The 12,760-nt window shown below is 45.3% G+C and overlaps 1 protein-coding gene across 1 annotated transcript in view; it reads right to left on the bottom strand.

Annotated features, from left to right (window-relative positions):
• LOC148143194 (uncharacterized) overlaps positions 1 to 12,760 on the bottom strand; it is a 67,602-nt gene that overhangs the window by 32,712 nt on the left and 22,130 nt on the right.

The raw sequence follows: 12,760 nt of genomic DNA, 5'->3' as shown, positions 1-12,760 counted from the left end.
CAGCATCTGAGGAGCAGGAGGGTCAATGTTTTGGGCATAAGTTGATTGAGAAACTTCCGCCATCAGATCTTCAAATACGCTGTAAAAAGAGATTACAAAAGTCATCACTGCCAGTGCAGGGTAGAAATTCTAAAAAAGGAATTCTACTTTCTGCAGAATATTCTTTTATTTTATTATTTCACAAAATTGAAAGCACCATCCCACTCTCTCTCCCCCTCTGTTCTCACTCCGCTCTAACCAATTCCCCGGAAGGTGCTGATTCAGGATCTTACAGGGGCAGAAAAGCAAAAACATCAAGACTGACATCTCTCTGAATTTTGGATACCTCCACCTGAAAGTTAATATCTTTCACAACATTGGGATCCTGCTGAGAGTGAGCAGGTCTGATTTTGGGAAGCAAATACATTGTGTGTCAATTCAGGATGAACCTGCCACGCAGCTTCTTTCGGAACAACCAGAAATAAAATGGTTAACATCCCTGAGAAGGGGAAGCAAAATGAGACATCAAGGTCTTAACACTGACACCAGAGAGAAAATGAATATACTGACATGGCAAACATTAGTGGAAAGCCAGAGTCATAGAGGTATACAGTACAGAAACAGACCCTTCGGTCCAACTCGTCTGTACCGACCAGATATCGTAAATCGATCTGGAACCGTTTGCTCACACGTGGCCCATAGCTGGGGTCATCCCCACCCCCCTGTCCTGAGACCTTTATGCCTCCAAGCTGACCTTCAAAGGTTCGGTTTTTCCCTCCATTCTTTCCCGGTTGTCTTTTGTAAGTTTTGAAAACTTTCCCAATCCTCTGAGTATAGGATTTGGGAAGTTGTATTGTCGCAGTACAGGACATTGGTTAGGCCACATTTGAAACATTGTGCACAATTCTGGTTTCCTTCCTATCAGTAACATGTTGGCGAAACTTGAAAGGGCTCAGAAACATTTACAAGGATATTGCCAGGGTTGGAAGATTTGAGCTAAAGGGAGGCTAGGGCTGTTTTCTCTGGAGCGTTGGAGGCTAAGGGGTGACCTTATAGAGGTTTATAAAATCATGAAGGGCATGGATAGGATAAATAGGCAAAATTTTTTCCCTGCGGTGGGGAGAAGGGGAGGCCCAGAACAAGAGGGCATAGGTTTAAGGTGAGGGGGGAAAGAAACAAAAGAGATCTGAGGGGTAACCTTTTCACACAGAGGGTAGTAAATGTATAGAATGAGCTGCAGGAGGAAGTGGTGGAGGCTGGTACAATTGCAACATTTAAAAGGCATCTGGATGGGTATATGAATGGGAAGAGTTTGGAGGGATATGGGCTAGGTGCTGGCAGATGGGACTAGATTGCGATGGGATATCTGGTCGGCATGGACAAGTTGGACCAAAGGGTCTTTTTCTGTGCTGTATGACTCTGGAACTGTTCTGTACTGGTCTTAAAATCATGTTCTTGCCTTCCCCCACAAACATTCACTTCTTTGTTGTTCAAAAATCAGATGAACTCAGCCTTGAATATATTCAATGACCCCCTAACTGCAGGAAGACACCCCGACTTCTGAACTCAATTCCTCTTGCTAATATACTACTTGCCTTGCTGATTGCTTGCTGCACATGTCTGACAACTGGCAGCGACTGGTGTAGAAGGACGCTGAGGCTCCTTTGTCCATCCACACATCACTCCTGATGAAGGGCTCGTGCCCAAAAAGCCAACTGTCCTGCTCCTCGGATGCTGCCTAACCTACCGTGCTCTTCCAGTCCCACACTTTTTGACCCTAATCTCCAGCATCTGCAGTTCTCACTTTCTCCACATCCAATTACATCTCCATTTAAACAATGCACTTCCTTTCTACTTTTTTTCCACAGCAAAGGCTATAACTTCATATTGTGGTACTGCATTTGCCATGTGTTTGCCAGTTGTGGTCTTCTCTATATCGGGGAGAGCGAGCGCAAACTTGGGGAATGGTTCACTGAGCATCATATCTGGGTCCACAGAGCCGACTAGCGTTTCCAGTCACCACCCATTTCAATTCCCCTTCCCACCCCCTTTCTGACATGACCATCTTTGGCCGCCTCTATTGCCACAACGAATCAAACCGCGAATTGGAGGGACAACACCTCATCTTAATAGAGAAGGAAGTAAGCTATATATAATAGATCCCTACAGAGTGCTGAGGAAAAAAGGGACCTTACTGTCCAAGTTCAGAGATCCCCAAAGGTATCAGTACAAGTAAAACGGGGAATGAGGAAGGCAGCTGGATGGGTATGTGAATAGGTGGGGTTTAAAGGGATATGGGCCAAGTACTGATAAATAAGATAGATTAATTTCAGATATCTAGTCAGCATGGACGAGATGGACTGTTTCTGTGCTGTACAGCTCTATGGCCATCCACTTCATTTTGAAATGTTTGCACTACCACTTGGAACATCCTGTTAGGGTTCAGAGTGTGCCAGGTCCTGACATCTCCTTCCTCATGTCTCCCATGTATTTTAAATCAATACTACCATTTGTATGTTCCTGGGTTAGTACTTTAAACACACAGACACATACAATATAATCAGAGTTTCTACTCGGTAGAGACAGTGCTGATTTGTTTCAAGTTTGCTAACAGGGTATCAGAAGGGGAGGATCTGCAGACAGAAATCTTGGAAGAAATTCCATAACAAGAACTGACATGGTCACTCAATATCACTGGGGGGTTGAATCTGGAAAGAGAAATCCATTCGACCTGCTTCAAAAAGGTACTGGACATTAATGTGAGCAGAGAAGCACTCAGAGAGGAACCACCAGTGAACTGAGCTTTTACTGGTTACACAGAATGAGTGTATGTGTCCCAGTGAACTGACAATGGGAAAGAGCTTTAACCAGTTACACAGACAGAGGGGGGCTGGGGCATTTATTTTACCCCTGGAGCATCAGAGCCTGAGGGTTGACTGTAGAGAGGTTTATAAAATCATGAGGGGCATAGATAGGGCAAATAGCCTAGGTCTTTTCCCCCCAGGGTTGGAGAGTCGAAAACTAGAAGGCATAGGTTTAGGGTGAGAAGGGAAAGATTTGAAAGGGACCTAAGGGACAACTTTTCATGCAGAGGGTTGTGCATGTATGGAATGAACTGCCAGAGGAAGTGGTGGAGGTGGGTACAATTGCAATGTTTAAGAGGCATTTGGTTGGGGATATGAATAGGAAGGGTTTGGAGGGATATGGCCTGGGTGCTGCCAGGGGGAATTAGATTGGGTTGGAATATCTGGTCGGCATGGATGAGTTGGACCGAAGGGTCTGTTTCCGTGCTGTATACCTTTATGACTATGATGAGCATTCGGAGCGTGGCTCCTTCATCAGGTGATTGTGGAGTATAAAATCATAAGACAGAAAATGGTTGGAAAATCATTACAGTGCACTGAAATGATATATTGAAAAACCCTGGATTGTTAAGTTTTTCATTTTTTAGTATGAGCTGTTCATATCATTCATTTGAAAATTGCGGAATTTCCTGAAAGACATCTTCTTGAGATAATAAGGTTTTATAACAAAATGTGACATCTCAGTTCTGACAATGCATTAAAGGTGTGAATTCAGAGTCTGTCTGTATCCCAATCTTGAGTCAGACTGGTTCTATTTCCAAAGAGGAATTTACAAAATATTACATGGATTGAACAGCCTGTATATTGTGCATTTTTGAGAAAAATAGAATGTCTCTGCAAATATAATTCTGCAAATACAAATTCATCCCCATGGATGTATGTGTGTGTGAATGAGACAGAGAAAAGTCTATTTTGTGTTGTATATCCCTATGTCTACTTGATAACAGATGCTTTATTTCTGTTGGTGTAAATATTGTTGTAAATCATAGCGGGGTATGAATAGTTAGATGTTAGGGAGAGAGAATGCCTCAAGAGGGGCACTATAAGAATCCTGGGAGAGCCCTATTTCTGGTTTACTTCCTCATGAACAAACATTAAGCATGAGCATTTATTTATTTCTAATTTTGTTCTGTTTCTCTTGTTTGATTCCCAGCTAGGACTACACTCTGTGTCTGGATGGTTGACAGGTAGAGAGATTGTGGCTTGAGTCTTGAATAACTGAATGTTTTATTGTTCCAGAAGATGTAGGGGTGGGGGTCAAGGCTTCAGCAGAAATCTAGCAGAGCAGAGAACAGACCAATATCTTACTCTGTGGGAAACTGAAATCCGAGCTGATCGTGGCTGATATATCCATTGGCTCAGCTCTTCCTCCCTGCATTATCCCAACTACCCTTAACTCCCTGACCATGCAAACCCATCCAATTGTGTCTTGAATATACTTAATGAAGATGCCTCTACTGCTTCCTTGGGCAGAGAATTCCAAAGATTGACTACTCTCCAGGAAAAGCAGTTCCTCATCTGTCCTAAATGGCACAGTGAGTAGCACTGCTGCCTCACAGCGCCAGAGACCCGGGTTCAATTCCTGCCTCGGGCAACTGTCTGTGTGGGTTTCCTCCGGGTGCTCTGGTTTCTTCCCACAGTCACAAAGATGTGTGGGTTAGGTGAATTGGCCATGCTAAATTGCCTGTAGTGTCAGGTTAAGGGGTAAATGTAGGGGAATGGGTCTGGGTAGGTTGTTCTTCAGGGGGTTGGGGAGGTCTTGTTGGGGGTGAAGGGCCTGTTCCCACATTAAGTAATCTAATATAATTTAAAATCTACTCCCCTTAACTTGAGGCCTGGTCTCATCCACCAGCAGAAATGACTGGATAGGATAGGGGTAAAAACAATGACTGCAGATGCTGGAAACCAGATTCTGGATTAGTGGTGCTGGAAGAGCACAGCAGTTCAGGCAGCATCCAAGGAGCTTTGAAATTGACGTTTCGGCCAAAAGCCCTTCATCAGGAAGAAAGGCAGAGAGCCTGAAGCTTGGAGAGATAAGTTAGAGGAGAGTGGGGGTGGGGAGAAAGTTGCATAGAGTACAATAGGTGAGTGGGGGAGGGGATGAAGGTGATAGGTCAGGGAGGAGAGGGTGGAGTTGATAGGTGGAAAAGGAGATAGGCAGGTAGGACAAGTCCGGACAAGTCATGGGGACAATGCTGAGTTGGAAGTTTGGAATTAGGGTGAGGTGGGGGAAGGGGAAATGAGGAAACTATTGAAGTCCACATTGATGCCTGGGCTGAGTTCGCCTGATTTTTGAACAACAAAGTGTGGATATTTATGTTGTGTGGTTGAGGTGTTTTTTTTTTGAGTACTTTGTGTGTTGGATGCACGTTTAAAATGGAAGGCAAGACAATGGTTTTAAGACCACGACAGAACAGTTACGTTAGACAGCACCGAAACGGACCCTTCAGCCCAACTATTCCATGCTGACTATGTTCTCAAACTAAACTAGTGCCACTTGCCAGTGTTTGACCCACATCCCTCCGCACCGTGCCTACTCCGGTACTTATCCAAATGTCTGTTAAACGTTGCATCTGTACGTGCATCCACCACTACCTCTGGACATTCATTCCATACATGAACCACTCTCTGTTTATGAAAACCTTTTCCCGAATCGGTCCACGGCGTGCATTCATTCGCAGCAACCGAAAGGAAAGGGAAGTCAAAGATTGAATCCAAGAATGAAAAAAAAGGAAAAGGAGTTGAGAAGAGAGTGCCATACTCACAGATGGTTGACAGAGTAGGGAGGTTGCAGTCTGGAACAAACTCACTCTTCATTCAGAGACAGAGCAGCAGCAGCTTCCGAAACTCGTGTTCCAACTTCTGCATTCAGACACTAGGAAGGCACTGATTAGCAGGAGGACCACTCACCTTCCGGTCCTCCAAGACTCCTGATTGGCCCACCAAAAGAAAGTCGCGTCGTGTGCTTTGCGTGCAGTGAGGAGCATGCGCAGTTTCATCCTTGTACCGACGAGCATGCGCAGTATGCTCTCTGGCGATGCTGCTGTTCCTGACAGGATTTCAGTATCTGAATGCCAAGAGAAGTTAAAAAGGGGAGAGCCCCCCTTTCTTCCCTCTGTGATATTTACCTTTCCTACACGCCCCATGACTTTATAAATAGAAATAAGGTCACCCGACAACTTGTGGTCGTCAATGGGGCGACCAGAAGTGTACTCAGTCCTCTCCACGTGGTCTCACCAATATCCTGCACAACCACAACGTGATTTCCCAACTCCTACACTGAACGGTGTGAACAATGAAGGAAAGTGTGCTAAACGCCTCTTTCACCACCCTGTCTACCAATGATGCAACTTTCAAAGAACTATGTCCCCGGTTTGGAGATGCCGGTGTTGGACTGGGGTGTACGAAGTTAAAATTCACACCACACCAGGTGATACTGCAACAGGCTCATTTGCAAGCATTAGCTTTTGGAGCACTGCTCCTTCATCAGGTGGTTTACTTGTAGCAACTGGAGTGAATCCAGAGAGGGAGCAGATTCTGCAAAGGTGCTCAAATACTTTCTATCTCTCTTTTGGGTATTTTCCTTGTGTATTCCCTCAGTTTGGCACGTATGCAGTTTGCCCCCTGAAAAATGATTTTTTTCCTCATGTTCACAATTAAAAGTATAGTTTCTCATGGAACTGAGCCGCATTGAAAGGATTGGCATATTGATATATATATATATATATATATATATATATGTACACATATTTAGTTTAAGATTAGATTAGATTAGATTTGAATGAAGTTTTCCTCTAAACACACCTAAACCTATCTGGCTGCATGAGGGATTTCAGGTTTCTGTGTGCTGGGTATTATGTGATCAGCAGGCATCTGGTAAACTACAGTATCCCCCACCTATGTTATGTTCGTTTAAGTGTCCCGCCAATGATCACTTATTTTGTGATTTTTTTTGCAGGAAGACGTGCCGAAAGAAATCTGAAAACAAATGATACATCAACATCTGACAGAGCCACTTGATTCATTGGGACTTGAATATCAGCAGCCATTCCAATCAAGAAGACATGGTTGCTTTTGATTGCTTGAAAGATTTTGGAAACTGGTGCGGCAGGAAGAATACTGAGACACCGAGTGAGGGAGATTCAGTGCGCTGACTGTGAAAAGTGCTTCACACCATTTACTCAGCTTGGGGGAATCAAAGTCTCATCCCTCACGGTGGGGATAGACTATGTCCCCGTTCTGATTGTAATTTCAAACCCAGACCAACACAAGGAAAGCTCCCCCAATGGGGAAACCGTGGAAATGTGGGGGCTGAGGGAAAAGATTCCCTTCCCCATCCGTGCTGGAAACCCACAGACGTATTCACAGCAGGGAGAGGCCATTCACCTGCTCGGTGTGCAGGAAGGACTTCAGTCGGATCAGCCATCTGCAGACGCACGAGTGGGTCCACAAGGGAGAGAAGCCATTCACGTGCCCCATGTACGGGAGGGAGTTCACTCAATCAGCTGCACTGCTGACCCACCAGTGGGTCCACACCGGAGAGAGGCCGTTCACCTGCTGTCAATGCGGGGAGGGCTTCACTGCTCCTCCCACCTGGGGAGGCACCAGCGTGTTCACATGCCATCGCAGGGGGGATGGAAGGGGCGATGGCCGAGCGCCGCTAATAACCCCGCTCTGGGGACTCTCAGGTTCGAATCCCGTCGCGGCAGATGGCAGAATTGGGATTCGGTCAGTAATCTGAACTTCAGAATCTAAGGATGAAACCATTTTCAGAGGGCAAAAACCCATCTGATTCTCTCATGTCCTTTTCAGTGATGGAAACTGCCGTTGCGGGAAAGGATTCACTCAGTCGTCCCAGCTGTATGCTTTACCCGGCTGTACGAAGGATCCAGTTACAAAGAGACAACTCAACTGACCAATAATAAAGAAAGTGTGGTGGGGGGAGTGGGAGTGAGTGTGTACGCCTTGTGATGTGGAGATCTGAAGCTGCAACAAAGTTGGGTCGCAGTAAAGGTTACCTGAACTCACCGTCAGGCTTAAACTCTCATTGAAAGCTGTGACATCCAACAGCTTCTCATTTCTTTCAGCCACCAGCACCGAGTTTCCAGTGTTGGTCTCAGAAGGAGCAGTGAATGAGTAGCTAGTATTGTTCGAAATTGTAAATTTTTCAGGACTGCAGGTTTATTGTTTCATTGGCATTGCAAAGTTTACTGGCAACAGTGGGAGGTGTGGGCTGTATTCACTGGAAACACAGTTTTAAAATGACACAAACACCAGGGTATAGTCCAACAGACTTATTTGGAAGCACTAGATTTTGGAGCGCTGTTCCTTCATCAGGTAGCTGTTGAGTAGGATGGTAAGACACAGAATATATAACAAAAGATTATAGTGTCATGCAACATAAATGATATATTGAAGAAACCTCTTAAGTCTTTCATCTTTTAAAATGGGTTGCAGATTTTGGTTCATTAATCTGTAAATCCCAGAACTTTTTAGTAACATTCTCCAGGTAACTTAATGTTTTATAAAGGGAGGTGACACCTCAGGTCAGACAATGCATGAGAGCTGTGAGGTTAGAGTCTTTCTGTATCCCAGTCTTGAATCAGACTGGTTCTATTTCCAAATACATAATCCTGCAAATGCAATTCACCCCAAAGACTTCTATGTGTGAGTGCATGCATGAGACAGAGCGTCTGTGTGTGTGCGTGTGCATGCTGGGTAAAGTGTGCATGTGATGGAGTATAATTGTGTGAGAAGGTGTGTGCATAAATGTGAGCGTGAGGGGTGTATCAATGTGTGTCTGAGAGAGAGCCTGTATATCAGAGAGGGTCTGCACGACCGTGTGAGTACTTGAGTGTGTGTGTGTGTGTGTGTGTGTGAGAGAGAGAGAGAGTTTGTGTGTGTATTGTGTAGCTGTGTCTCCTGTCGTGAGACATGGACCCAAGGTCTCAGCTGAGGTCATTCTCGTGTGTTCCAAACTTGTTATCAGCCTCTGCTCGGCCACTAGAAATGATTAAACAGTTAAACAGTTTCACAACACACACCGGAGAGGGCAAGGTCTGAAACATTGATTCTCCTGCTACTTGGATGCTGCCTGACCTGCTGTGCTTTTTCAACACCACACTCTCGACTCTGATCTCCAGCATCTGCAGTTCTCACTTTCTCCTCATGGGCGAGATGGGACTTGTCTTTTATTCACTCATTCACTCTTACAGCCTGTCCTTGGTTGTGGCCTAACTGTGCATATATTAATGCAAGTTTCAGAAAGATTTCTACAGTTTTTTTTTTAACAAAGAACATTCTTCCAGACTTTAACAACGTTTCTGAATATATGATTTTAGCTATTCTCAATTTTAAAAATCAGTCATTTCTCGCACACCCTGTTTCCCAGGTAGAATCGTCACCACCCATTATCTCTCTCTCCTTAAAAGGACTTGATACAGCGATCAAAGAGGGCTGAGGCACCAGAAAGGACGGGGAGTGGCGCTGGTGGGGGTGGAGAAGGGAGAGAAATGGAGAGAGGGACAGAAGTTGGGGGGTAGAGAAGGACTGGGGTTCAGAGGGTTATGGGGAGAGAATGGGGGTGCAGTGTGAGGAGAGAGAATGGGCAGGGAGCAGTGGGTGGGGAGAAAATGGACGGGGGGGGCAGAGTGTGAAGAGAGAGACAGCACAATCCTATCTTCCCCAGAACTCGTATCAGTGTACCACGAACGAACCCAGTCCTCCCACAGCAGATTAGGGGCAATCATTTCTCAATATACGCGTGGCTAAGGCAGTGGAATCATATCATCCCTACAGGCCATTCACACCGACCTTCCCAACAGCATCCCATGCAGACCCACTCGACTCACAGCGCCAGACCTGGGTTCAATTCCCGCCTCAGGCGACTGACTGTGTGGAGTTTGCACGTTCTCCCCGTGTCTGTGAGGGTTTCCTCCGGGTGCTCCGGTTTCCTCCCACAGTCCAAAGATGTGCAGGGTCAGGTGAATTGGCCATACTAAATTGCCCGTAGTGTTAGGTAAGGGGTAAATGTAGGGGTATGGGTGGGTTTCGCTTCGGCGGGTCGGTGTGGACTTGTTGGGCCGAAGGGCCTGTTTCCACACTGTAATATAATCTAATTATGCTACAGCTCTGCAATTCCAGGTAGCTATTTCCTGATGAAGGGTTTTGCCGGAAACGTCGATTCTCCTGCTCCTCGCACGCTGCCTGACCTGCTGTGCTTTTTCAGCACACACTCTGGACCCTAATCTCCAGCATCTGCAGTGGCCCTGTAGGGGGTGAATGTTCTATGCCGATTATTTTGAATCTCTTCAAATCTTTTCTCCTCACCCGAAACCTATACCCTCTAGTTTTGGAATACCTCTACCCTGGGGTAAAGACAGGAACGTTGAGCAGCCAGACAAAATGCAAAAGGAATAAAATGTCGAGGCATAGGGGAAAAAAAACATTTCGGCAGAAAAAAAATGGCGTTGGCATTTTTCTCTCATATTCGTATTTGGACACTTAAAAGTTGTCATGATCTGGAGGTGCCCGTGTTGGACTGGGGTGTACAAAGCTAAAAATCACACAACACCAGGTTACAGTCCAATCGGCTTCTTTAGAAACATTCAACTTTCGGAGCGTGGCTCCTTCATCAGGCGGTTGCGGAGTATAAGATCAGATCATAAATTTTTTGTTACCATGTTATACTCCACAACCGCCTGATGAAGGAGCAGCGCTCGAAAAACCGTGCTTCCAAATAAGCCTGATGGACTATAACCAGATGTTTTGTGATTTTTAACTCTAAAAATTGTCAGTAACTCCAGCATCGTGACAGAGCATACTGAGCATGCTCCACGGTGTCAGTAAGCACTGCGCATGGCTGCCGGTGTCAGCAAAGTACTGCGCATACTCCTGGGTGTCCGCAGAAAAGGCGCACGAGCTCCTTTTCATGAACCAATGGAGAATCTTGGAGGATCCGAAGGAGTCTGGTGCTCCTGCCAATCAGAGTCGGCAGTTGTCGAAATGCGGAAGTTGGACCGTGAGCTCTGAAGCCGCTGATGCTGCTCTTTTGTCACTGAATGAAGATTAAACCTCACCCCAGACTATAAATTCCTTCCTCTGTCTAAAATTTGTGAGTATAATAGTGTTTTTGTCAACACGTTTTCCATTTTCTTTTCATTCTGGGGTTCAATTATTGATTTGTAGCAACTGAAAGGAAAGAGTGAATCGAGGGAGGGGACAGTTGATCCAGGTCTGTGTCTCACTTTGCAAACGCAGTGCCACAATGTGAAGGTATAGCATTTGATGCATGTAAAATAAAAAGCAGAAAGGAGGTGCATTGTTTATGTAGTGATATATTGAGATGTGGCGAAAGTGAGATGCTGGAGATCAGAGTTGAAAAGTGTGGCGCTGGCAAACCACAGCAGGTAAGGCAGCAACTGAGGAGGAGAGTCGATGTTTCGGGCACGAGCTCTTCATCACGAAAGATGTGTGGATGGACAAAGGGGCCTCAGCGTCCTTCGAAACCAGTTACTGCCAGTTGTCAGACAGGTGCAGCAAGCAATGAGCAAAGCAAGTGGTATATTAGCAAGAGGAATTGAGTTCAGAAGTGTGGATGTCTTTCAGCAGTTAGGCAGGTCATTGAATGTATTTAAGGCTGAGTTCATTTGACTTTGATGAACAAAGAAGTGGATGGTTTTGGGGGAAGGCAAGAAAATGGTTTTAAGATCAGTATAGAACAGTTACAGAGTCATACAGCACAGAAACAGACCCTTCAGTCCAACTAGTCCATGCTGACTATATTCACAAACTAAACTAGTCCCACCTGCCAATGTTTGGCCCATATCCTTCTGAAACTTTTCTATTTGTGCACTTATTCAAATTTATTTTAAATGTTGTTACTGTACCTGCATTCACTACGACATTCATTTGCCACACACTCCACTCTCTGAAATGAAAAATGTGCTCCTCATGTCTTTTTAAATTTTTTCTCCTCTCACCTTAAAAAGATTGCTCCCTATTTTTGAAACAGCAGCTGATATTGACCTCATCTATGCCCCTCGTGATTTTATAAACCTCAGTAAGGTCACCTCTCAACCTCCTATGTTCCAGTGAAAAAGTTCCAGCCTATTCACCTAGATGTAAGTCGATCCATATTCAGTTATGATCTGTTCAATGCTTGTGCAGGCTCGAAAGATCAAATGGCCAACTCCTGCTCCCAATTCTCTCACTGTGGCCAGGACAGCAAGAGACCATAAGACATAGGAGCAGAGATTAGGCCACTCAGCCCATCAGGTCTGTTCATACCATTCAATCGTGGCTGATAGGTTTCTCAACCCCATTCTCCCGCGCTCTCCCTGGAACTCTCCATCCCCATGATACTCAGGAACCTATCTACCTCAGTCTTAAATATCCTCAGTGACCTGGCCTCTACAACCTTCTGTAGAAATGAATTCCATAGATTCACCACTCTTTCACTGAAGAAGTATCTCCTTATCTGCGTTCTAAAACGCCTTCCCTTTACTCGAAGGCTGTGCCTCAGGTCCTAGTCTCTCCTACCAATGGAAACATCCTCTGAAAGTCTACTCTGTCCAGGCCATTCAGTATTCTGTATGTTTCCATTAGATCCCCTGAGTGTGGGCCTGTTAATCAGCATGAAACAGACCCTTCAGGATGAGGTACAGCAGGGATTAGGTTCAGCAATGAGAGAATGGAGGGAGAGTATGTGGGACAGAGATTTTCAGCTTCTAGGGAATAACAGAGGAAAGAGAGTTTAGCATAAATTAGAAGTGATTGGATGGGCCAAGGAGTAGCAGATGGGGTTTAATTCAGAGAAATATGAGATGTTGCATTTTGGTCCAGCAATCCAGGCAGGACTGACACAGTTAGGGGGTATGTCGCAGAACAAAGAGACCTTGGAGTGCAGGTTCATAATT

The sequence above is a fragment of the Chiloscyllium plagiosum genome, unplaced genomic scaffold (assembly GCF_037043375.1).
Source record: "Chiloscyllium plagiosum isolate Xiang-an unplaced genomic scaffold, Cpla_swu_hap1 HiC_scaffold_27, whole genome shotgun sequence".
Lineage (NCBI taxonomy): Eukaryota > Metazoa > Chordata > Chondrichthyes > Orectolobiformes > Hemiscylliidae > Chiloscyllium > Chiloscyllium plagiosum.
Note: the sequence above shows the minus strand (reverse complement) of the source record. Positions and strands in the feature narration are given on the sequence as shown.